Source organism: Herpailurus yagouaroundi, unplaced genomic scaffold, assembly GCF_014898765.1.
Source record: "Herpailurus yagouaroundi ecotype Mexico unplaced genomic scaffold, PumYag 159, whole genome shotgun sequence".
In the NCBI taxonomy this organism is placed as follows: Eukaryota; Metazoa; Chordata; class Mammalia; order Carnivora; family Felidae; genus Herpailurus; species Herpailurus yagouaroundi.
In genome coordinates, this window is record NW_024412400.1 from 34,518,318 (window position 1) to 34,543,265 (window position 24,948).

Genomic DNA, 24,948 nt, shown 5'->3' on the forward strand with positions numbered 1-24,948 from the left:
CATTATAGTTTTTTCTTTTTTAATGTTTATTTTTGAGAGGGAATGAATGAGAGGCAGAGAGAGAGATAGCATCTGAAGCGGGCTCTGTGCTGACAGCAGAGCACCTGATGCAGGGCTCAAACCCATGAATCATGCGATCATGACCTGAGCCAAAGTTGCACGCTTAACCAACTGAACCACCCAGGTGCCCCAGTCGCTTCACAGTTTTAAAGAAGACTCTCCTGACTACTCAAGAACAGCAGAAAGGTACCTCCAAAGTTGCTTTAAAAATATCTGCCCACTGGGGCGCTAGAGTGGCTCAGTCAGTTAAGCAACTGACTTCGGCTCAGATCATTATCTCACAGTTCCTGAGTTCAAGCCCCACATTGGGCTCTATGCTACGAGTTCAGAGCCTGGAGCCTGCTTTGGATTCTGTGTGTCTCTCTCTGCCCCTCCCCTGCTTGTACTCTCTCTCCCAAAATAAACATTAAAAAAAATTTTTTTTTAAGTTTAAAAATAAATATCTGCCCACTAAAATAGTGAATTTTTCATCATGGGCTGTATATAATGATTTCAAATCATTAATAATTCTTAAAACTTTGAATAAAAAATTAACACCCTTTTTTTTAATGTTTTTATGTTTATTTATGAGAGAGAGAGAGAGCGCGCAAGCATGTGAGCAGGAAGAGACAGAGAAAGAGAGGGAGGCACAGAATCGGAAGCAGGTTCTAGGCTCTGAGCTGTCAGCACAGAGCCCGACGTGGGGCTCAAACTCACAAATCATGAGATCATGACCTGAGCCGAAGTTGGATGTTTAACCAACTGAGCCACCACCTATGTACCCCAAAGTAACATTCTTTTTAAAAGTAACATAAATTTATTTTCTATTTCAACTTTAACTTACAAATTTTTACAAAATTATACTTAAAATGTACCCTATGTATTATGCATAAGACTTGTTAATCTTCCACATAAATGAAACAATGTTATTTAATAACATATGTGACTATTTAGCATGCTTATATTGGAAAACTGTATTGAGATCAACAAGGCAGCCATTTATTCTGCCCTTATATACTACTTCCTCTGTCATGTGGCAGTCAAAAGGCTAAGTGAGATGCTTGCAGCAAAGAAAACAGTTTTGAAAGGTCATGCTACACAGATAGCCAGAATTTCCTTCACAATATCCTTACTGTCTATGGTAGACTATATGACAATCTGACCACAGTTATTCTCTGAGTAAAAGCAAAAACCATGTTATCAAAGGACCAGAAACAGTAGGCACTCAACAATATGATCTTTATGAACATTTTTTCTAACTGCGTAAACACTCAATACACATAGAAGAAAAAGAACCCTGAGGCAAAGACAAGAACTGGAGAAGGGGACCTAGTAAAGACCAGAACACAAGTTTAAAACACTCAGTTTATTCAGTGTTCATGTAACATGGTAAGAAGCTTCTAAAGTAAGCTTTTTGAAATTAAAACATGTCATTTACCAACAAAAGGCATAATTATAATAGTGAAGACAATGAATATGATCTATTTCAAAATTTTCAAATCTTAGCAACATGGATGGAACTGGAGTGTGTTATGCTAAGTGAAATAAGTCATACAGAGAAAGATACCATATGTTTTCACTCTTATGTGGATCCTGAGAAACTAAACAAAGACCAAGGGGGAGGAGAAGGAAAAAAAAAAGTTAGAGAGGGAGAGAGCCAAACCATAAGAGACTCTTAAAGACTGAGAATAAACTGAGAGTTGATGGGGGGGGCAAGGTGGGGGGGGGAAGTGGGTGATGGGCACTGAGGAGGGCACCTGTTGGGATGAGCACTGGGTGTTGTATGGAAACCAATTTGACAGTAAATATTTAAAAAAAAATTCAAATCTTAATGACAATTACAATCAAGGTGCAAAGTTTCAAAAACCTCTGCAGGAGCTATAATCCCATTGATATTTTTTGCCCTTAATAATTCTTATTGGTCTATTTATGCATCTGAACACAGAATATCTTTTCTGAACTGTTACACAGACAATGTGTTAGTCAACAGCAAGATGAAAACTTCTCTACATCCTTACAAAATTTCCAGTCTCAAAGGTTAACAAGTATACTCTTTGGGGAGTAAAAAATCATTCTAGGGGCGCCTGGGTGGATCAGTGAGTTAAGCGTCTGACTTTGGCTCAGGTCATGGCCTCACAGTTCGTGAGTTGGAGCCCTGCATCAGGTTCTCTGCTCTCAGCACAGAGCCTGCTTCAAATCCTCTGTCCCCCTCTCTCTGTGTCCCTATCCCTGTTTGTGCTGTCTCTCCCTCTCTCTCAAAAAAAAAAAATAAATAAATAAACATTAAATAAAAAAATCATTCTAGCTCATTTAATCATCTTGTCCTATCCTGGGAAATCATAGTTATTCCTGCCTACTAATCAAAACACATAGCTTTCTCCTGAGCCAAGCAAAAGTACTTAGTACATTTGTTATCGTAAGCAAGTTATACAGACACAGTAACCATAAGTTTCTGGCAACACATTCTTTTTTGTTGTTTGTTTCTTTGTTTATTTTTGAGAGAGATTGAGAGAGAGAGAGAGTCAGAGATAGAGAGAGAGACGGAGGCGCAGAGAGAGAGGGAGACACAGAATCTGAAACAGGCTCTGAGCTGTCAGCACAGATCCCGACACGGGGCTTGAATTCACAAACCGCGAGATCAGGACCTGAGCTGAAGTCGGTCGCTTAACTGACTGAGCCACCCAGGTGCCCCTAACACATTCTTTTTAAGCCTCCAAAATTTTAATTCCTGTGAGGCTCTCTCATTAAAATTTAACTAGAATACAAATCTCTTGGGGCACCTGTCTAGCTCAGTCTGTTAAGCATCTAACTCTTGATTTCAGTTCAGGACATGACTGCGCTGACAGTGCGGAGCCTGGTTGGGATTTTGTCTCCCTCTCTCAAAATAAATAAATAAACATTAAACCTTCTCTTTCTTTTTTTTAATTTTTTTTTTCAACGTTTATTTATTTTTGGGACAGAGAGAGACAGAGCATAAACGGGGGAGGGGCAGAGAGAGAGGGAGACACAGAATCGGAAACAGGCTCCAGGCTCTGAGCCATCAGCCCAGAGCCTGATGCGGGGCTCGAACTCACGGACTGCGAGATCGTGACCTGGCTGAAGTCGGACGCTTAACCGACTGCGCCACCCAGGCGCCCCAAACCTTCTCTTTCTTTTAATGTTTATTCATTTTGAGAGAGGGAGAGAGAGCGCAGACACATTCCAAGTACACGTGCTCATGCAAGGGGGAGAGGTAGAGAGAAAGGGAGAGAGAATCCCCAGCAGGCTCCAAAATGCCAGAGCAGAGCCCAATGCAGAGTTCAAACCCACAAACCGTGAGACCATGACCTGAGCCAAAACCAAGAGTCGAATGATTAACTGACTGAGCCACCCAGGCGCCCCTTTTTTTTAAATGTTTATTTTATTTTTGAGAGACAGAGAGAGCAGGGGAGGGGCAGAAAGAGAGGGAGACAGATGATCCAAAGCAGGCTCCACACTGACAGCAGAGAGACCAACGTGGGGCTTGAACTCATGAACTGCGAGATCATGACCTGAGCCAAAGTTGGATGCTTAACTGACTGAGCCACACAGGCTCCCAGAGCATCCAACTTGATTTCAGCTCAGGTCATGATCCCAGGGTCGTGGGACTAAGCCCTGCTTCAGCCTCCATGTTGAGTGTAGAGCCTGCTTAAGATTCTTCCTCTCTCTCCTTCTGCCCCCTCCCCCACTCGCATGTTCTCTTTCTCTCTCAAATAAATAAATAAGTCATGGAGATAAAAAATACAGGTATTAATTGATCTACAAGAGGCTTACATCAGAATATATGGTCACACTAACTATAATTCCAGTACTTAGGAAAATGACCACCACATCCTAAATACACACTACATGTTGACTTCATAAATGAGTTAGAGCTGAAATATTCATTTCATCGCCTCCTCTTCACTCTTTATTCTACTGCCAGCTTATTTTCAGCCACAAACACTGTCCTGAAATGGTCCCTACTGTCCAGCAGTGTTACCTAAATGCCAACTCCAAAAAAACTTCAGTTTTCAATGAGCCTCTCTAGAAAAGCTTTCAACAACACTGATCCCACCTGTCTCCTTCATGAAGCTCCATTAACTATGGGGTAAACATAATCCTAAATATCAGACTATTTTAAAAGAAAGACTAGGGGGAAAAAAAAACACAAAGTCTAGGATTTCTACCTCATCCCCCAATACAGAGATTAACTAAAAGATTTAGAATCTAAACAATATTGTATATTTTCCTTCTATATTTAACTTTTGGAAAACTAATATAAGTAAAGATACAAATTTAGACACTTACCTCAAATTGACAGCCCCCATTTCAGTCTTTTAGGATAACAGATGATGGCATTACTTATTTTTTTAAAGTGAAGTTTTCATGGAAGCCTTTCAAATTAGACGATACACTACAAAAAAAGGGGGAAGAAAAAAGGTATTAACACCTAAATTAGCTAAATTAAAAATAAAATAAATCTGGGGGCACCTGGATGGCTCAGTCAGTTAAGTGTCTGACTCCTGACTTAGGCTCAGGTCTTAACTCCACGGTTTGTGAGATGTAACCCTGAACTGCGCTGTTAGTGCAGAGCCTGCTCGGGATTCTCTCTGTCTTTCTGCCCTTTCCCTGCACATGTTGTCTCTCTCTCTCAAAAACAAACATTAAAAAAATAATTAATAAATAAACATTAAAAAAACAAAAAACAAAAAGAAATCCGCCCACTTAAAAAAAAAGTGAAGATGGGGCACCTGGGTGGCTCAGTTGGTTAAGCATCCAACTTCAGCTTAGGTTATGATCTCATGGCTTATGGGTTCAGGCCCCAAGTCGGGCTTTCTGCTGTCAGCACACAGCCTGCTTCAGATCCTCTGTCCCCCTCTCTCTCTGCCCCTGCCCTGCTCGCACTTTCTCTCTCTCATAAATAAAGAAACATTAAAAAAAAATTAATTCATTCATTTTTTTAAATGAAAAAATAAAATGAATTGATAAAATAGGGGAGCCAGGGTGGCTCAGCTCTGGTTATGATCCCCAGGTTCATGGGCTCGAGCCCTGAGATTGGGCTTTGTGATGACAGTGCAAAGACTGCTTGGGATTCTCTCTCCCCGCCTCTCTCTCTCTCTCTCTCTCTCTCTCTCTCTGTTCCTCCCCCACTTACACATGCCTGCATGCATGCTCTCTCTCTCTCTCAAAATAAAATGGATAAACTTAGAAAAACAACAAAATAAATCTTATATGACATTTGATTGCTTATAACTCTGTATTTTTAAATATGAGAAAAATATAAAAAACACATGAAATCCTATTAGAGACAGAAGGGACTTAAGTGGACATCCTATACAACTATCTAAGTTTTCTCATTTAGATCACCTCTTTCTTGAAACCTTATTTCTGTAACATGCTAATTTTCTTTCTACTTCTCAACCTATCCCTCTGTCTACACCATAAGCTGCCAACTATAGATAGCTTATTTCATTTCTCCCCTTTTCTCCTTTAATATCTGACATACACAAAATATATGGAAAGATGCATGCAAGCAAACATAAGATGAACACCATAAATCACCATCCCACAGAAGAGCAATAACATCACATCTATGTACATACTCCTCTCATCCCCACCTTTATCTTGAATAATTATTCCATTACGCTTTAAAAAATAACTTTGTCCCATATGTATATATCCCTAAACAATGTTTTGTTTAGGTTTGTGTCCCTGGCTCCCTTTTTCAGCTTGATAAATTCATATACTGTATGGAATTTTCAGGGACTTGAATTTTGTCACTCAAATATTTTTCTAAGCTTTATCCATGTTACTTTTTAATTGCTCTATAGTATTCCACTACATAAATAGCTATAGTATATTTATCCATTCTGTTTTCAGGCATTTAAATGGTTTACAGTTTTTTTGCTCTTATTAACATTATTACACAGGTCTCCAGGGGCAAATGAACAAGAATTTCTTTAGGGTATGCTTCAAACCTAGAAGTAGAATTGATGGGTTAAAGGATATACAAATTCCCAACTTTACCAAAACACCAAGTTGTCTTCCAACTCACTCTACCAACTCACCAGCAGCATGTAAATTGATGACACAATCCTTGCCAATACCTGGTAAAGTGAGATTTCTTAATTGGTGGCAGTACAGAACATATACAACCTTACTGTGATTTGTTTGTATTACTTGATGAAATGTAAGACCTTTTCACAAGTTTTAATGTTTTTTTGTTTTGTTTTGTTTTATCTTTGAGAGAGAGACAGACAGCATGAGGAGGGGAGAGGCAGAGAGAGGAGAGAGATTCCCAAGCAGGCTCTATGCTGTCAGCACAGTGCCCGAAGTGGGGCTCGAACACATGAAGACATGAGATCATGCATGACCTAAGCCGAAATCAAGAGTCAGATGTTTGACTGAGTCACCCAGGCACCCTTCAAATGTTTATTAAGTATCTATGTTCCTTTCTGCATTCCTTTGTTCACAGTTTTTGGCCATTTTTATTGGGTTGTCTTTTTCTTATTAGTTAGTAGGCTTTATATATTCAGGACCAGGATTAGTTACATAATTTGCAGGGCCCATTCCAAAATTAAAAAGCAGGGCCATTATTAAAAAATTATGAATTATAAAACAGTGATAGTTTAGTATTAAAATAAGTGTGAGGCCCTGTGTGACTGAACAGGTTGTATACCCATGAAGGTAGCCCTGTTTAGGACACTAATTTTCTATTATATACATGACAACTATTTTCTTCCAAGTTTGCAATAATTGTTTTCTAAGTTTGGTTTATCTTTTCCTTTTCTTTATGGTGTCTTTAGGTGAACATTAATTTTAATGTGTTTACAACTATCCATCTTTTTTAAGTTGATGCTTCTGTCTCATTGAGAAAATCCTATAGTCTTCACAAAGTTTTATGGCTTTGCCTTCCCATGAGTCCAAAACCATGGGTGCTTTCCAATGATCAGTGAGCTCACAACCCTCTACTCTCAGCCATTATGTCCCATTCTTCACTAATAAAATCTTAAAGGACTTTATGACCTTTACTGATAGTAGCATCCTAATCACATCATTTAATTTACTTCTGGACAAGCCCACTCAAACTGGATTAGAGCACAAAGCTTGGAACTATTTACATCTTGTCAGCAATACATCAAGTCAAAAATTTTAATACAAATTCCATGCATCTGATTAGAATATTTTACATTTAAATATTTAAAAGGGAGAAAAATCTTAAAGTTTCATAAAAATAGTAGGAATCAAAGGACAGCAGAATTGTTGCTATACAGGTTGAAAATCTTTTTCATTTTGTATCTTCAAAATAAAATTGTTAGGAAGCAAGTAATTGAATTCTACTCTTGGTTTCTTTGTTTTTGTAATTAAGGTCCATAAGATTCTTTTTTAAATGAGAAGAATGTTCTAAAACTTTAGAATAATGTCAAAATATATCAAGCTGCTTACTTTTCTAAAAGTAAGGGATCAATTAAGTAAAAAAAAAAAAAAAGCAATTTGCAAAAAACAAAAACAATAACCAATTTGCTAGTGCAGGATGTTGGTAGGGAGGCTATGCATGTGGGGACAGGGATATATGAGAACTAACTCTCTGTACTTTCTACTAAATTCTACTGTGACCTAAAACTGCTCTAAAAAATGATGTCTTTTGAAGATATGAAAAAAGATATGTATTAAATGCCACCAAAAAAAAAAAAAATAACAATTTGAGGGACACGTGGGTGGCGTAGTCGGTTAAGCATCCAACTTTGGCTCAGGTTATGATCATGGGTTCAAGCCCTGTGTTGGGGTCTGTGCTGACAGCTCAGAGCCTGGAGTGTGCTTCAGACTCTGTGCTTCCCTCTCTCTCTGCCCCACCCACACTCGTACTCTGTCTCTATCAAAAATGAATAAACGTTAAGAAAAAAAGTTTTTTAAATAACCAGTTTGACACAATATAGGCTAATGAATGTAAGTATACTGCTTACTCTTCTTGAAGAGTCAACAAAATTACTCTGATTTATTCAAACACACAATTCAATAAAATTGAATTAATAAAATAATTAATAAAATTATTAAAATTCGTAGTAATAAGCTTTAGGTAAAAATAATGTTATTAATAACCTTACACATGAAGATTCACTCTCACAACTTTATTATGAAAAGAAAGGGAAAAATTCTGGACAAACAATAAATATCCCTTAAACTTTAAAAAGACAGGTGGGAGGGGTGGATTTCAAAAGCTTACTAAGCACTAAGAATGGCCTATGTGGCCATTCTTTGGTTTTGGCCAAACCAAAACCCCTATACACATTCTATCTCTAGTCTTGTTCAAGTAAAAATACTTTTTGGGGTGCCTGGGTGGCTCAGTGCCTGGGTGGCTCAGTCAGTTAAGTGGCTGACTCATGACTCCAGCTCAGGTCATGATCTCATGGTTCATGGGTCCAAGCCCCAAGTGGGGCTCTGCACTGTCCGTGCAGAGTATGCCTGGAATTCTCTCTTTCTCTCTCTGCCCCTCCCCATTCGTGGTCATGTGTGCGCACTCTCTCTCTCATAACAAATAAAAGAAAAATTTTAATGTTTATTTATTTTTGAGAAAGAGCGAGAGACAGAGGGCAAGCAAGGGAGGGGCAGACAGAGGGAGACACAGAATCCAAAGTAAGCTCTAGGCCCAAGCTGTCAGCACAGAGCCTGGCATGGGGCTTGAACTCATGAACCGCAAGATCACGACCTGAGCCGAAGCCGGACGCCCAACCAACTGAGCCACCCAGGTGCCCCTTAAAAAATGTTAGTAAGTACTTTTCTACAAAAACAAAATCAACACTATGCTTCAATCATGCTAGTTATATTATAATTTAGGAGCCAGCTAAACTACTTAACAATGATTTCAACCTTCCAGTCTCCACCCACAAATAAGCAAGCAAAGCCATGTAATTTCAAAATCACTTCATGATATACATTCATCTCTCTCCTCTTCCTACTGAATTCAGAGTATTCCTCATATATTACCACAAAGTCCTAGCCCTACATCAAAGGAACGTGAATTTCCTCTACTTTTGTTTTTGTTTTACAAAACACAATTAGAACGGTCAATTCTTTGATACCTACTACCCAAGAAAGGACCAGATTAAGACTGCTAGTACAGGAGTTTGTCTGTTTTTCTTTCTTTCTGTTTAACAAATGGAGATTATATATATATTTTTTTTTCTGGGTATTTTTTGAATAAAGTTTTTCAAAAAGACAATATAGCCAATAAGCATAGGGAAAAAATTGACATTCTCATTAGAGAATAAAAATTAAAACCACAATAAAATAACACTGTGAACCCACCAAAATAGGTAAAATTTAAAGAAACTAAGCCTGGGGCGCCTGGGTGGCGCAGTCGGTTAAGCGTCCGACTTCAGCCAGGTCACGATCTCGCGGTCCGTGAGTTCGAGCCCCGCGTCGGGCTCTGGGCTGATGGCTCAGAGCCTGGAGCCTGCTTCCGATTCTGTGTCTCCCTCTCTCTCTCTGACCCTCCCCCGTTCATGCTCTCTCTCTCTCAAAAAGTAAATAAACGTTAAAAAAAAAATTAAAAAAAAAAAAAAAAAAAGAAACGAAGCCTACCTAAGCTGGAGGCTGAGGATGTGGAGCAATGGAAATTCGCATACCTATGACACGGGGTTCCACCCTAGACATACATCAAAAAGAAATGTGCACACATTTCACCAAAAGATATTTACTAGAATGTTCACAGCATTATTACTCAAAATAGCCAAAAACTAGGGTGCCTGGGTTCATGGATTTGAGCCCCACATCAGCTGTCTGTGCTGACAGCTCAGAGCCTGCTCTGGATTCTGTGTCTCCCTCTCTCTGCCCCTCCCCACTTGCACTGTGTGTGTGTGTGTGTGTGTGTGTGTGTGTGTGTGTGTGTCTCAAAAATAAACATTAAAAAAAAAAAAAAAACCTCTAAAAATAGCCAAAAACTATAAACCCAAAAGAGAATGAATAAACTATAATATATTTTCACAATGGAACACTCTATTGCAAGGAAAACGAACACTCAAGAGCTTTATAAAAAAGGACTGATATAAAAATATGCAAGATGTTCCGGGCTTCTGAGTGGTTCAGTAAGTTAAGCATCTGACTCTTGGTTTTGGCTCAGGTCATAATCTCACAGTTCGTGGGTTTGAGTGCCATGTCAGGCTCTGTGCTGACAGTGCAGAGCCTGCTTAGGATTGTCTCTCTCTCCCTCTCTCTCTGGCCCTTTCCCACTCACTCTCTCTCTCAAAATAAATAAACTTAAAAATTTTTTTAAATAAAAATATGCAAGATGTTAAGCAAAAAATTAACAATAAAGTACAGGGTAGTTACTATAATGTGCTTTTGGTAGAAGGATAAAAATAAAAGAAATAAAAATCTATATTCAGGGGCACCTGGGTGGCTCAGTCGGTTAAGCATCCAACTCTTGGTTTCAGTTCAGGTCATGATACCATGGTTCATGAGTTTGAACCCCACATTTAGCTCCATGCTGACAGCACAAAGCTGCTTGGGATTCTCTCTCTCCCTGTCTCTTTGCCCCTCCCCTGCTTGCTCTGTCTCTCAAAATAAATAAATAAACTTAAAAAAAATCTATATTCATTAAGACACGCCGAAAGATCACACAAGAAAGTAGTAATACCAGTTTCCTAGGCAGAGTGAGATGTTAGGGGTGGATATGAACTACTCATATACAGTTGGGAATAGAGGTGGGAGACTTTACCTTTTCATACTTTTTATTTCTGAACCACAGAAATCTATCACATACCATAAAAATAAATAATTCAGAAAAAAGATTCAAATACGAGACCTACATATATTTTTTAATTAATTTAGATGTGAATATCTGAATTACAAAAAGATATTTCAGCAACAAATATAATTTGCAAATCCCTCAATAAAAAACAGAAGTGTGCCTCTAACACACACAAATAATAGGAACCACTGTTTTACACATACTAAGAATGAGAATATATATAGCTTTGTCCGTCTTATTATTAAGCTACACTTAGCTACAGATAACATGGATAAATGTAATAAGCATATTGCTGAAAAGAAGACCAGACACAAAGGCACTCCACTGCATGATTCCAGGTATACAACGTCTAAAAACAAGCAGAACTAATCTATGGTGTTAGCTGTCAGAACAGCAATTACCTCTGGGAAAGAAGTAAGCACTAGTTATGGTTGGTGGGGGATGGTGACAGGATCGGTGTGCATAAGGAGAGTTTCTGGATTGCTGGCAATGCTATACTCCTTGGTGATGGTCACAAGGATCTGTTTTTACTTTGTGATAAGTCATAATGATTTTTTTGCCTTTTATGTGTTATACTCCATCGGAAAAAGTTAAAAGGAGAAAAAAAGCACAGTGTACCACTATTTCACATGTGCCAGACTGACAAAAAGGTCTGACAGTATCAACTGCTTATGAAAATACAGAACAGCCAAAATATTTTACTTTCCTAGTGACAGTATAAATTAATATAACCTCTTAGGAAAACAATCTGCCACCATCTAACACATTTCATCATTTTCAGATGAAGTAAAGTTTTTTTCACTTTGTAACTCCTCTGATATCAAAATACACATTACAGGCACTATCAGGCAGCAGGTTTCATCTATAGGTCATTGTCAGTTCATGTGAACTTGAGTCTTTTTCCTGACAGCCTAATGAGACAATTACAACTTTAATATATTAGTATACAAACCACGTAAGGACGATCTGAAGAAAAATAAATATCCTGGCTGTGGTCTGAAGTCTCTGTTGATACCTTCTGGTAAAAGATCACCAAAACCAGGGTGCCTTGCTGCCTCAGTCGAAAAAGCATGCCACTCTTAAGCTTGGAGTCATGAGTTCAAGCCCCACAGTAGATGCAGAGATTACTTAAATAAAGAAAACTTAAAAAAATAATAATAATAATAACCAAAACCCTCAGAATGAGTGTCAGAAGCTTACAAAAATCTGTCTCACTATACCCTTAGGATTGTTGTACATGTTATACTTGAACTAGGAAAGAAAAAAAAAGTATAAATGAAGATAATGTCATTTCTGCTTCAAAACTCCATGAAAGGGGTGCTTAAGTGGCTCAGGCAGTTAACATCTGACTCTTGATCTCAGCTCCCATCTTGATTTCAAGGGTCATGAGTTCAAACGCTGCCTTGGACTCCATGCTGGCTGTGAAGCCTACTTTAAAAAAAAAAAAAAAAAATTCATAAGGGGCACCTGGGTGGCTCAGGTCATGATCTCATGGTTCATGGGTTCAAGCCCCGCTTCAGGCTCTGTGCTGACAGCTTGCTCAGAGCCTGGAACCTGCTTCAGATTTTGTGTTTCCTTTTCTCTGCCCACACACACTGTCCCACACACACATTCTCTCTCTGTCTCTCAAAACTAAATAAATGTTTAAAAAAAAAAATACAAACATACTTAAACATCATAAAAGCCATTTATGAAAAGCCCACAGCTAACATCATCCTCAATGGGGAAAAACTGAGAGCTTTTTCCCTGAGATCAGGAACACAACAGGGATGCCCACTCTCACCACTGTTGTTTAACATAGTGTTGGAAATTCTAGCATCACCAATCAGACAACAAAAGGAAATCAAAGGCATCAAAATTGGCAAAGATGAAGTTAAGCTTTCACTTTTTGCAGATGACATGATATTATACACGGAAAATCGGACAGACTCCACCAAAAGTCTGCTAGAACTGATACATGAATTCAGCAAAGTCGCAGGATATAAAATCAATGTACAGAAATCAGTTGCATTCTTATACACTAATAATGAAGCAACAGAAAGACAAATAAAGAAACTGATCCCATTCACAATTGCACCAAGAAGCATGAAATACCTAGCAATAAATCTAACCAAAGATGTAAAAGATCTGTATGCTGAAAACTATAGAAAGCTTATGAAGGAAACTGAAGAAGATATAAAGAAATGGAAAAACATTCCGTGCTCATGGGTTGGAAGAATAAATATTGTTAAAATGTCAACACTACCCAAAGCTATCTACACATTCAATGCAATCCCAATCAAAATTGCACCAGCATTCTTCTCAAAGCTAGAGCAAGCAATCCTAAAATTTGTATGGAACCACAAAAGGCCCTGAATAGCCAAAGTAATTTTGAAGAAAAAGACCAAAGCAGGAGGCATCACAATCCCAGACTTTAGCCTTTACTACAAAGCTGTAATCATCAAGACAGCATGGTATTGGCACAAAAACAGACACAAAGACCAATGGAATAGAACAGAAACCCCAGAACTAGACCCACAAAAGTATGGCCAACTAATCTTTGACAAAGCAGAAAAGAATATCCAATGGAAAAAAGACAGTCTCTTTAATAAATGGTGCTGGGAGAACCGGACAGCAACATGCAGAACGTTGAAACTAGACCACTTTCTCACACCATTCACAAAAATAAACTCAAAATGGATCAAGGACCTGAATGTGAGACAGGAAACCATCAAAACCCTAGAGGAGAAAGCAGGAAAAGACCTCTCTGACCTCAGCCACAGCAATTTCTTATTTGACACATCCCAAAGGCAAGGGAAGTAAAAGCAAAAATGAATTATTGGGACCTCATGAAGATAAAGCTTCTGCACAGCAAAGGAAACAATCAACAAAACTAAAAGGCAACCAACGGAATGGGAAAAGATATTTGCAAATGACATATCGGACAAAGGGCTAGTATCCAAAATCTATAAAGAGCTCACCAAACTCCACACCCGAAAAGCAAATAACCCAGTGAAGAAATGGGCAGAAAACATGAATAGACACTTCTCTAAAGAAGACATCCGGATGGCCAACAGGCACATGAAAAGATACCCAACGTCGCTCCTCATCAGGGAAATACAAATCAAAACCACACTCAGATATCACCTCACGCCAGTCAGAGTGGCCAAAATGAACACATCAGGAGACTATAGATGCTGGAGAGGATGTAGAGAAACGGGAACCCTCTTGTACTGTTGGTGGGAATGCAAACTGGTGTAGCCACTCTGGGAAACAGTGTGGAGGTTCCTCAAAAAATTAAAAATAGACCTACCCTATGACCCAGCAGTAGCACTGCTAGGAATTTACCCAAGAGATTCAGGAGTACTGATGCATAGGGGCACTTGTACCCCAATGTTTATAGCAGCACTTTCAACAATAGCCAAATTATGGAAACAGCCTAAATGTCCATCAACTGATGAATGGATAAAGAAATTGTGGTTTATATACACAATGGAGTAGTACATGGCAATGAGAAAGAATGAAATATGGCCCTTTGTAGCAACATGAATGGAACGGGAGAGTGTTATGCTAAGTGAAATAAGCCATACAGAGAAAGACAGATACCATGTTTTCACTTTTTTTTTTTTAATGTTTATTTATTTTTGAGACAGAGAGAGACAGAGCATGAACGGGGGAGGGGCAGAGAGAGAGGGAGACACAGAATCGGAAGCAGGTTCCAGGCTCTGAGCCATCAGCCCAGAGCCCGACGCGGGGCTCGAACTCACAAACCGTGAGATCGTGACCTGAGCTGAAGTCGGACGCTCAACCGACTGAGCCACCCAGGCGCCCCACCATGTTTTCACTCTTATGTGGATCCTGAGAAACTTAACAGAAACCCATGGGGGAGGGGAAGGGGAAAAAAAAAGAGGTTAGAGTGGGAGAGAGCCAAAGCATAAGAGACTCTTAAAAACTGAGAACAAACTGAGGGCTGTTGGGGGGTGGGACGGATGGGAGGGTGGGTAATGGGTATTGAAGAGGGCATATTTTGGGATGAGCACTGGGTGTTGTATGGAAACCAATTTGACAATAAATTTCATATATTAAAATAAATAAATAAATAAATAATAAAAACAAAAAAATAAAAAATAAATACAAAAAATACAAAAAAATAAAATAAAAATCATGAAATAGTTAAGGAAAGCTCACAGAAAAAAAAAATTTTTTTAAGTCTTAATAGCAGGGGCGCCTGACTGGCTCAGTTGGTTAAGTGTCTGACTCTTGGTTTTGGCTCAAGTCATGATCTCATGGGTTCATGAGTTCGAGCCCCACATCCGGCTCTGCACGGAGCATGGAACCTGCTTGGGTCTCTCTCTCTCTCTCTCTCTCTCTCTCACTCTCACTCTCTCTCCACCCCTCTACCCCATGTGCACGCATGAACATTCTCTCTCTCAAAATAAATAAACTTAAAAAAGAAGCCTTAATATGAACAGACTCTTAATCTCATTCATTATAAAAATGCAAATCAGGGGCACCTGGGTGGCTCAGTCTGTTACATGTCAGACTTTGGCTCAGATCATGATGTCACTGTTCATGAGTTCAAGCCCCACATCAGGCTTCTCTGCAGTCAGCAAGCAGCCTGCTTTGGATTCCCTGCCCCCCTCTCTCTCTGCCCCTCTCCTGCTTGTGCTTGATAGCTCACTTTCTCTCTCTCTCTCTCAAACACACACACACAAATAAACATTTTAAAAATGCAAATTAAAACTACACTGAAGGGCATCTGGCTGGCTAAGTCTGTAGAGCCCATGACTCTTGATTTCAGGATCCTAACTTTGCGACCCACGTTGGGCACAGAGCTTACTTACAAATAAGTAGAGAAAGAGAGAAATAAAACAAAACTACCCTGAGACACCATTTTCCATCTATCAGTTTAGCAAAACTCCCTGTTTTAAGGTACTTTCCTGGCAAGGCTGTGAAGAAATGTACATTATCCACCATAACAACAACCAAATGGTAATTATGTGAATTATGTGAAAGGTGTATAACTAGCATTATAGTGGTGAATATTTTGCAATATATACACATGTCAAATCATCACACAGTACACCTTAAACTTATATAGTTATATATCAAACAAATGTCAATAAAGCTTGGTGGAGAGAAATACACGTTTCTCATAATCCCTTATAATCAGTGGGAGAGTCTGGGTCCAAACATAAGGGCATTTTGGCAATATCTATCAAAATTACAAAGATATATGGCCCTTGATTAGTAATATCACATCTGAATTTTTATTCCATAATTATATACTTGCTCATGGGCAAAATGACATGTACAAGGTAATTCACTGCAACACTGTTACAATAATAAAAAACTAGAACTAAAATGTCTACCAAGAGAGAACTGGCTAAATAAATGATCCAAAAGGAAACCATACAAATTAAAAAACAAAACTGTACATACTCTTTGGAAAGATCTTCTATGAAGATTTCCATTGTTTAGTAATAAACACAATGTGTAAAGGGAAGGGTGGGAAGACCAATTTGTAAAACAATAGGTATAATATGCTGGCTTTGGAATTGGTGGGTTTTGGAGGGTAAAGAAATAAGGGTTTTGGAGGGGAAAGAAATAAGAATCTGTGTTTTTATTAATATAAAGAAACTCTAGAAGGATACGTAAACTAATAAATAGTTCCCTGGGTGGGATAAGCACTCTGGAGGAATGGGGTGAACAGGCTAGGGGTGGGAAGGTTTACATTGTTTAACTTTTTTATGTTTAAAAAGTTTTCAATCCCATGGGAATCCATTACTACTAAATAGATCAGTAAATTAATAAGCCAAAAAGGGTCCAAATACTATCAATATACACACATGGTGACAGGAACTATGCTTGTTTTTTTTTACCATCTCTATAACCAAGATCCCAGCAATGCCCATCTATCTCACTGAAATCTGTAGTGTGACCACGTCCATTTGGCTTAAGCCATCAGCCCAAGATCTCTAACACTAGTCTTCTAGAGAAAAGATATTTTCTCTGTAATTGTTTTCCTTCTCTCGGGTTCAGGGTCAACCTCTTCTCCCTTAGTAGTTTTGATGTGTGTGTGTCTGTGTGTGTGTGTGTGTGCGTGTGTGTGTATTATTTCTCCAGTCACTTCATAACAAAAGCCTCACCTAAGGATTGTCCTTCTTGTCTATGAGTCCACAGGTTAGACTTTTCTATTCACCAGCAATTCACCGTAACAACCAAGTCATGGTCTAATAAATAAGGGAACCTACAAAATGAAGGCATCCAGAGTTTGCCAACCAATAATATCTCCTCCTCAAACTAAAACAATGAGATAACCCATATCCTGGATTATCCTCCCTAATGAGTTTATCATCCACCTCTCATTTACCTAAAATGCAAAATAGTATGGTATCTATGCAAATGCTGCTCATTCCAGCACCCTGTCCATTAGGCCAACTCCTATGTACCTACGTCAGTTGAGGTGACTTCTTCTCTAGAGCCTTTCCTAATCCCCCAAGACTCACTCCCATCCATGGGATCCTGCTGTGACCTGTGTGTATCTCATTTATCACAGTGCATTGCAAATATGAGTTTGCTTATCTTCCCTTCTGGACTATGGATCCCTCAGGAAAAGGAGACAGTCATACTCATATTATAACCCAAGTACTCAGCAAAGTGCCTTTACAAACGGCAGGTAATCAAAAATGTTCAGTGACTGAATTAAAGAAACTACACATGTAGACAAATTGTGAGCATGAAGGAAATTCCACTTAATGTTCTCTTAGCCCCAAAGGCATTTTACTTCATTCAGTCCCTGCTATGAAAGAAACAGCAACTCCAATAACACTTTCCCTTACTGATACCTATTAATATTCTAGGTTAATATAAAACAACTGAAAACATTATCTCAATCACTTCAAGAATGTTGCATAAAACTATGTTAAAATGTGTGTCTATTAAAGGATAATAAATAGTTGATGAAGTGCTAAATTTTTATGACCTTTTGTTCATGTTTTGTTTTTAAGAAATGATATAATGACAAAAAACAAGGATATATAGTATCTTCTAAGAAGGCAGATAGGATTATAGGGATCAAGTATTCCTCCACATTGTCTTTTTTGTGTTTTGTTTTTAATATGGAACGCTTCACGAATTTGCGTGTCATCCTTGTGCAGGGGCCATGCTAATCTTAGTATATGTGCTGCTGAAGCAAGCACCACATTGTGTCTTAAACACTGACTTGTATGAGCTTTCCCATATGGGCTGTCCCAAGTGGCCTGATGAAAAGAAAGCAGAGAATAAAATAATCAACTATTCATATATAACCAAGAACTGTATGGCAGGTGCCTATAATTCAGAATGGGTTTCCAAATTTTATCAAATAATGGTAAAAACTAGGAACCAGAGAGAAAAACAAATTTTTTTTCAACGTTTTTTGTTTTGTTTTGTTTTGTTTTGTTTTATTTTTGGGACACAGAGAGACAGAGCATGAACGGGGGAGGGGCAGAGAGAGAGAGGGAGACACAGAATCGGAAACAGGCTCCAGGCTCCGAGCCATCAGCCCAGAGCCCGACGCGGGGCTCGAACTCACGGACCGCGCGATCGTGACCTGGCTGAAGTCGGACGCTTAACCGACTGCGCCACCCAGGTGCCCCGAGAAAAACAAATTTTAAGGATGCCTGTTAAAAACTTCCTAGTTAACCATGAAACTGTCTTCCAAATCCAGGAATTCAGTAAAGCTTTCTGTTTTCTGTCAGAGAATGTTAAGGAACAGTAAACATAACTAGGAAATACATGGATGTATATTGAACCATGGATACACACATTTCTATTTATCTCTGTATCTAAAAAGACTAGTAATTTTATACTGATATCTCAAATTCCAATCTAACACAACATCGTTCAATCCATATTTACAATTCCCTTTTTAATTTTTTTATTTTTTTAATGTTTATTCATTTTTTTGAGAGAGCATGAATGGGGGAAGGGCAGAGAGGAAGACACAGAATCCAAACCAACCTCCAGGCTCTGAACTGACAGCCCAGAGCCTGATGCGGGGCTCGAACCCACAAACCATGAGATCGTGACCTAAGCCGTTGGATGCTTAACCAGCTGAGCCATCCAGGCACCCCTTTAATTTTTTTTAATATTTATTTATTCTTGAGACAGAGAAACAGAGCACGAGCAGGGGAGGGGCAGAGAGAGAGGGAGACACAGAATCGGATGCAGGGTCCAGGCTCTAAACTGTCAGTACAGAACCTGATGAGGGTCTTGAACCCACAAAATGTGAGATCATGACCGGAGCCAAAGTCAGGCACTTAACCGACCGAGCCATCCAGGTGCCCCTACAATTCCCTTTACCAGAGTGATAAATCTCTTTATCTTCAACATATTGGTAAACACATTCAATCCTAAAATATGTAAAGTAGTTACAGAATTCTTAATTCAAACCACTGTGAAAAACAATTCTACTGACAACAGTTCAGTATTTGTTTAGAAATTTTTTTGTTTTGGGGCGCCTGGGTGGCGCAGTCGGTTAAGCGTCCGACTTCAGCCAGGTCACGATCTCGTGGTCCATGAGTTCGAGCCCCACGTCGGGCTCTGGGCTGATGGCTCAGAGCCTGGAGCCTGTTTCCGATTCTGTGTCTCCCTCTCTCTCTCTGCCCCTCCCCCGTTCATGCTCTGTCCCTCTCTGTCCCAAAAATAAATATTGAAAAAAAAAATTTTTTTTAAATAAAAAAAAAAAGAAATTTTTTTGTTTTGAGCTTGCGGTGTATAGTCAAAATTCTGTGTAGTTAACTGGTTTAGTTTTTATTCTTTTTCCCTTTCAATGTGGTTGTTATTTACTAGAAATCCAGTTAGGTTCATTTGTTTGTGTCTTTATTTCACTTGGGCTGTTTTCTTTCCACCCAGATAGATTTTATGTATTTGTTTTTCATTATGTTAAACATTCATATAGTTCTAAAACTCAGACTTAACACAAAAAGATACTCTCACAAAAGCATCCCTCTCTCTATCCCTACTACTTCCATTCTCTTCCCCTTCATCCCTTCTACACCATTTCCACCCAAATCCTGTAAGAAACCAATCTCAGTAGTTTCTGGCTTATCCTTCTTGTATTTATTTTGGCACCTATGTGCAAATACATATTTATATTCCTGTTTCCTTCTTTTCTTACATAAAAGGCTAACACATTATAGTTATGCGTTTGCACTTTTTTCCATTAACAGTAGGCCCTGGAAATAACTTTGTATCAGTTCACAGGGCTCTTCCTCACTCTTTTCTTACAAGTGCACTGCACTCCACTGTGTGGATGTACCACTGTTTATGGGTATTTATATTGTTTTCAATATTTTCACAATGCAAAAATGTAAACTAATGACATCCTCCTGTTCTGCATCCACCATCTCAGACACAAACAGAAACAATCAAAAAAACTGGCTCTACCTCTAAAACACACCAAATTCAACACTTCCATTGTTCCCGACACAGTCCCTGTCTAAGTCCTCATCAATACTTCTTGGCTGTTTTGCTCCAACACCCTCCTAATCAGTCTCTCTGCCTCTACTCTAGCCTCTCTACAGTTCATCTGTGCCAAAGCAACCCAAAATGTTCTTCATAGACCATGAATCAGGGAACTCCAATTCCTTGTTTAAAACCTTTCAAAAACATCCCATTGTAACCCTACCTGAGTTGCACCTATAACCTGCAGAGACCCTATATGATCTGATAGCTGTCAACCTCTGACCTCAGCTTCCACTCTCTTCTTCATTCACTACTCTTTAATCACACCGGTTTGTTTTCTGTTCCTCCCATAATTTGTTCCTTACTTTGTGCTTTTATACTTGCTGTGCTTTCAGCTTCAAATGTTCTGCCCCTGGTTATCGGCGACCTTCTAACATTCATGTCTCAACCAAAAGTTACCTCTTCTAAGAGGCTTTCTGTGTACTGCCACAGTTAAGCTATAACCTGGGTCATTTTATACCACTTTATTACCTTCATAATTCTTGTTAGTGCTTATAATTCTCATTTATTATTTACATGTTTGTTTCTTCCACTGGAAAAGGAGGAAAGATGGATTTTCTTTAAGATTTTTTTAAGGTTTATTTGTTTATTTTGAGAGAGACAGAGAGAAATGACAGGGAGGGGGGTCGGAGGGGAGTCCCAAGCAGGCTCCACAGGGTCAGTGAAGAGGCCAACATGAGGCCCAAACTCACAAAACCCTGAGATCATGACCTGAGCCAAAATCAAGAGTCATACACTTAACCCAGTGAGCCACCCAGGCACCCCTAAGATTTTGTTTTTAAGTAATCTCCACACCCAAGGTGGGGCTCAAATTCACGACCCAGAGATCAAGAGTTGCACGCTCTACCGACTGAGCCAGGCAGACACTCAGGAAAGATAACTTTTAATCCATACAACTTTAACTTTGTTTTTTTTTAAACTTTCTCTAAGTCTGAAATTATTTCAAATAATTCTCCATGGAATTGCCTATTCTGGACATTTTATATAAATGGAATCATTAAATACTTTTGTGAATGGTCTCTTTCGCTTAGCATTGTTTTCAAGGTTCATCCATGTTGGAGCATGTATAAACGTAACTGCACTCCTCTTTAAGGCTGAATACTACTCCACTGTATGGATGAACTACGTGTCATTACGCATTCATCAGCTGAAGGACATCTGGGTTGTTTCTACTTTTTGGCTATCGTGAATAATGCTGTTTTGAACATTCATGTACAAGTCTTTGTACGGGCATGTGTTTCAATTCTTTTGAGTACATACCCACAAGTAGAATTGCTGGGTCACACGGTAATTCTATATTTAACTTTTTGAGGAATTGACAACTATTTTTCCAAAGTGGCTGCACGATTTCACAATCCAACCAGCAACGTATGTGGGTTCCAACTCTACATGTAATACTTGTTATTGTCCATGTTTTCATTATAGCCACCCTAGTGGTGTTAAAAGTGGTATCTCTTATGTTTTGATTTGCATTTCCTTAATGACTAATGACATTGAGCAATTGCTCATGTGCTTATTAGCCATTTGTATAACCTCCTTGGAAAAATGTTTACTCAAACTTTTTGCCAACTTTTAAATTAGGTTATTTAAGTTTGTATTACTGAATTATAAAAGTGTTCTTTATATATATTCCTTATCAGATATATCCTTTGCTACTATTTTCTCACTGGCCATCTATTTGAATGAGGATCTGAGTTTTCCTATCAACTTAACCACCTGGTTCAGAAGATCTCTATCACTATTAGCTAATAACCATAACTAGCATATTAAAAACAATTTATAAAAATGTTGTATCACTGACAATGGTCACTTGAAACCTACATTTTATAGGAAATATAAAACTGCATTTGGGTGGTACTAGGACTCAGAAGACGCAAATTACTAATATGTTGTCAATGCTAAGTGGTAGTGTCCAGAATACTTTTTCACTTTAACAATTCACACAAAATCAAAAACACAATCTTCTAAACTCCTTATATTTAAAAATACACATAGTAAAACAGCTTTTTAGAGTACTTCACATATAAGGATAGAAATGAGCACATTTTAGAAACTTCCTATTTAGGACTACAGGAGCAGGAAAAAACTTCTCAACCTGACAAACAAGACATTGAGTGATCCACCTCTTCCTACCTATCTTCTGCAACTCCCTCCCACTTTTCATCCCAGCTGGAAATTATTTAAATACTTGTGACTGAGCCCTAGTATCACCTCCTAGGGAAAATCCTTCCTTGACCACCTTGCTCCTAAGAAATAGTTTAAAATTTTCTATTCCAGTGGTTCTCAAACTTTTTGGTTGCAGGTCCCCTTCACACTCTTAAAAATTATCAAGGACTCAGGGGCACCAGGCCAGCTCAGTAGGAGGAGCATGTGACTCTTGATCTCAGGGTTGTAAGTTCAAGCCCCTCATTGGGTGTAGAGGTTAGTTAAAAAAATAAAATCTTAAAAATAAAATTATTGAGGGGCACCTGGGTGGCTCAGTGGGTTGAGTATTTGACCTCGGCTCAGGTCATGATCTAACAGTTCATGAGTTCGAGCCCACGTCGGGCTCTGTGCTGACAGCTCAGACCTTGGAGCCTGCTTGGGATTCTATGTCTCCCTCTCTCTCTGCTCTCCTCTAGTCACGTTCTGTCAAAAATACATAAATATTTAAAAAAATTTTTTTTAATTATCAAGGACTCAAAAGCTCTTATTTAAGTTATATCAATATTTGCTGAATATGAAGTTAAAAACAAGGATTTTAAAATATTTACCATGTAAAAATTAATAGATCTATTAAATGTTTATTTAAAACATTTTAAACATATTTTAACTTTAAAAACCATAATTTTCAAAACCAAACTTTTAGTGAAAAGAGTAATACTCCTTTATATTTCTGCAAATCTACTTAAATGTCTGGCTTAACAGAAGACAGCTAGATTCTCTTCTCTGCTTCTGTATCCAATGTATTGGCATATCACAAATTATATAGCCTCTGGAAAACTCCATCATATATTTGTAAGCAAATGACATCAAAAAAGCAAATAATGTCTTAAGTTATGAAAACAGATTTGACCTTACAGATCCTTATGAGCTCAGGGATCACTAGGGTCCCCATACTGTGAGAACCACTGCTCCATTCTGGGCTCCCAAAATACTCTGGATTGGCTCTATCACTTGCACTCACCACACAACATCAGAATTATCTGTTCATTTGTCTTTCTTAAAATTCCTTAAAGCCATGAATGCCAAAGCCTTCGACTTTGCATCCCCAAGTGCCTCATACAGCATATACCATATATCCTCTCAATAAACACTCCACAAATAAGTATTACTATATAGGAAATATATAGTAAACAAGAAAATAGTCATACACCTTAATATCAAAAGGTATATGTGAATAAAGCAGATTTTTCCATGGCCAGTTCTTTAGCTAACAGAAATGCAGAAAAGAAAATCTTGCATTTATAACAATTCCAGAAGTTAGAATAAAGGATACCATTCAGACTTGGTCTGACCACACTAGATTAGACCTTTTCAAAGTTCAGCCCTGAGGGAACAAGGAAAGCAGATCCTAAAAAGTATCTTAGACTGTAAACAAACACCCACTGCTCCAGTCTTCTGACTAAATAAAAGTATCCACCTCTGTAACAAGACAATTTACCCACTGTTTAAAAAAAATCGGTGGGGAGGAGTGTTGGTGTTAAGGTAGGGAGAGTGCCAGTGACTGATGACTAAGACTCAAACAGGTATTCCCAGCTCATGAATTTCCTGAAATTTTGTCAATCAAATTAGAATGTGAAAAAATGTATTTTCCTGTCTTTATTTGCATTGATTTTCAAATCAATGCCACCTTGCATTTTTATAAATGAACATCATCCTCCCAGAGCGACTGGGTGGCTCAGTCAGTTGATCGGCCAAGTGACTCTCGATTTCGGCTCAGGTCATGATCCCAGGGTCATTGGATCAAGCCCTGTGTTGAGCTCCATGCTGAACGTGGAGTCTGCTTAAGGTTCTCTTTCTCTGTCTCTCTCTCTCTCTCTCTCTCTCCCTCTCCCACTCTCCTTCTGCCCCTCTCCCTGGCTTGAACTCTCTCTCTCTAAAATAATAAATAATAATAAATATCATCCTCCCACTCAAATTAAATACCAACATCATAACATTATTGAAGATAGGACACATATGTGCATCTCTCACTTACACCTAGCCCAGTACCTTGATGCTCAACCAATATGTTTAGGTTTGTCCATTAATTGGATATATGAAGAAGTACTTGCACCAAGGAAAAAGAGATCCCTTTCCAGTAAGACTTAGGATGGGTTGGGATGGGATGTCACACTAACCAAGATGAAGAGAAAAGCTCTTTGAACAATTCTCAGGAGTGATGGGGAAATTCAATGCAGAGCTAAAAGAGCCTGGGGCTCTAGGGGAGCAGCCTGCACACTCTAGAGAAATGGCCTCCTTCCCTAGGTCTGTACTCTACACTGTAAAATAAGCTCTAAAATGCAGAGGCTCCTGGCCACCCTTTTCAGGAAGTCTTGGTAGCCTGCATGCCCAAGAAAGCCCCAACCCTTGGCAGAACAAATCTGACATTCCAAAGGTCTGAATTTTGACTGGAGTCAGCTCACTAGTATTCCATATATTGGCAAAGCACTCATTTACTGTTAAATCACTTACAACAAACAGATTAG

At 38.7% G+C, this 24,948-nt stretch overlaps 1 protein-coding gene and 1 pseudogene across 1 annotated transcript in view; both read right to left on the minus strand.

Moving 5' to 3' along the window:
* The window catches only part of PIK3CB (phosphatidylinositol-4,5-bisphosphate 3-kinase catalytic subunit beta), a 143,325-nt gene extending 138,851 nt beyond the window's left edge, over positions 1 to 4,474 (minus strand). Inside the window, exon 1 of the mRNA XM_040480320.1 lies at positions 4,348 to 4,474. The gene's annotated coding sequence lies outside the window, so the exon portion shown is untranslated. The remainder of the gene's footprint in view (positions 1 to 4,347) is intronic.
* A 13,409-nt stretch (positions 4,475 to 17,883) lies between these two features.
* Positions 17,884 to 17,970, minus strand: LOC121034248 (uncharacterized; annotated as a pseudogene).
* Between the last annotated feature and the right edge of the window lie 6,978 nt (positions 17,971 to 24,948).